This window comes from Mirounga leonina, unplaced genomic scaffold, assembly GCF_011800145.1.
Source record: "Mirounga leonina isolate KUSES-001 unplaced genomic scaffold, KU_Mleo_1.0 Mir_53, whole genome shotgun sequence".
NCBI classification, from domain to species: domain Eukaryota; kingdom Metazoa; phylum Chordata; class Mammalia; order Carnivora; family Phocidae; genus Mirounga; species Mirounga leonina.
The window spans coordinates 50,078,686-50,081,261 of record NW_023270807.1 but is presented as its reverse complement, the minus strand read 5'-3'; the positions used below and the strand labels follow the sequence as shown (position 1 = coordinate 50,081,261).

Genomic DNA, 2,576 nt, shown 5'->3' with positions numbered 1-2,576 from the left:
CTCTGAGCTATTTGCTAGGAGCTCAGGTCTATGGATGTGAGTGTACGCAAGTATAATGCAAATATTTTTAATTACTATTTTTTAATTTAAAACTCTTATGCTATAATCTGCTTTCTGACATAGTAGTATAAAATAAAGCACATGTTTTTTATTATGATATCACATCCAATCTTGCAACTCAAAATTCACTCCTAGTAGTAAGGAACGGAATCTTTAAAACTGAAATATTTCTAAAAGCTCCTAAGCCTTAAATCTAATATTAATATGTAACTTCCCCCTGGAATTGTCACCTCAAAATGCCAAGTCTAATAGTGAATTTTTATTCTTGCATGTCTCTACCTTTTCTTGTAACTTATGTATTTATTATCAGAACTTCTTGTCTCCTATACATCATCCCTATACTTCCACCCAACCTTCTTCCCTACTCTACCCCCAAGTCTATCAGTCATTTCCTATCTATTTTTATCATGGAAGGCATTCAGTTGCACATATTTCTCTCTGTTTTCATTGTGCTGAGTACTGCCATACACACTTTTTGTGAAAAAAATTAGGACACTTTTTAAAATTGTTACAAAATTAGTACATATTCATTATGAAAACTTGAGCCATGCAGAAATGTATAGGGATAAAAATAAAAATCTAGTGCAGTCTCATAACTGAGAGATAGACATTGCTTGTTATGCATACATTTTAGATTTTGGATATTTAGACCCTCTATAACACAGTTCTGAATCCTACATTTTTTGGTAAAATATTTTCCATGTCATTGAAATTATTATTAAATATCATTCAATAGCTGGCTAATACTCTATCTTGGGGATGCACCACAGTTTTTTAACCATTACCTTCTTCTAAATCAAACCTGTTTTAGTTTTTGGTTATTAATAACTTTATAAGGAACAATTTTAACACAAATTTGTTTGAATTCCTGATTATTTAGGTTTGCTTCCTAGAAATAAAATCACAGAGTTGAAAACTATGAATGCGACCAGGGTATATAATTAGTATAGTAACATGTTTCTTAAAGTTGTCAATGTTAAGTGGGGAGTTTGATTATAAGACCCCTTGCAGAGGAAAAATGACAACCACAAGAATACATATTCACCATTTGTATAAGATTAGGATGGAGAAAACAGTTGCTCAGCAAATCCATAGCTTTTTCAGAGAGTGGCTTCACAGTGGAATGGTCATTCTTCAAGTGCAGGGTACTGGGATCTAGTGCCTAGTGTTCCAGAAAAATATTTCTAAAGTAAAGGAAATAGGGGCGCCTGGGTGGCTCAGTCAATTAAGCGTCTGCCTTCAGCTCAGGTCATGATCCCGGGGTCCTGGGATCAAGCCCCGCTTCGGGCTCCCTGCTCAGCGGGGAGCCTGCTTCTCCCTCTCCCACTCCCCCTGCTTGTGTTCCCTCTCTCGCTGTCTCTCTCTCTATCAAATAAATCCATAAATCTTTAAAAATAAATAAAGGAAATAGTGAATTGTAGGGTTTGTTTCTTAGAACTTCTATCAGTGCAGTAAAATTACCTCCATAGGGGCCATGAGCAAAGAGAAGCAAGTCTTTGGAGGTATACGGATTTGTAATAATCCAAAAAGCAGTACTAGACTAGAGCTTGAGGAAACGGTTCTCCATAAATTTCAGCTCATAACCAGGCTTCTGCAGGGATGGAACAGGCGAAGAATTCTAACAGTAGCACAGGGAATGCACACAGCCTGTACTATGACAAACTACATGGAGCTTCCGTGGCTCTCTAACCCTGGGCTGCCTCTAGTTCAGAAAATTCCACAGGAAGGAGAAGGGGGCAGTAGGGAGACCTCTATGCCATGGCTCTGACACAATTTACTGCCCTTGAATCGCCTGGTGGCAAAGTACCCAGGAAGCAACAGACTACAAAAGTTGCTTGCAAGAGTGCGCCCTTTCCTGGAGGAGTGAAGAAACCTCACCGTTACGGGTCTGGTACTGAGGCACTCCCCTGGATGTTTTCTCTGACTGGCAAACTTCCCTTCCAGGGTCTGCTGTGAGACATTGCTCAAGGACCTCAAAACAGATCTGCACTTCCAGAGCGCAGCTATTGGTGCTTTGTAGGAGACAAGTGAGGCCTATCTAGTTGGCCTTTTTGAAGAAAACAATTTGTGTGCTATCTGTACCAAATGTGTAACAATTATGCCCAAAGACATCCAGCTAGCAGCTGCATACATGGAAAATGTGCCTAAGAACTCACTATGAGGGGAAACATTTCATTATTAAAAAAATTCTTTTCTTCCCGTTATGGGATTTTCCCCCCCATGAGGTCAAATGGTACCTAAGTATATAATTGCAAGTGGAAAAATAAGGGATAGAAATTAGGTATTGGCAGTTTTTCCATTTTTCTTTCTGTGTGGATTTTTAATATAAATGTGGGGAGGTAGAGCATTAATACAAGTCAAAAAGTTTCAGGAAACAACTTCTAGCAGTTCAACTCTACAATAATTTTAAATCAACCTGTTACATTTTTCTGGACAATTCTAGCATTTAGATTTTTTCAAAACAGGTATATTTCTAATTGACAGAAACTGTCAATTACATGTTTGTCGATTTTTAT

The 2,576-nt window shown here is 37.9% G+C and overlaps 1 pseudogene; it reads left to right on the top strand.

The window, feature by feature from the left end:
- The first annotated feature begins 1,558 nt into the window (after positions 1–1,558).
- On the top strand, positions 1,559–2,221 carry LOC118001093 (annotated as a pseudogene).
- The last annotated feature ends 355 nt before the right edge of the window (positions 2,222–2,576 follow it).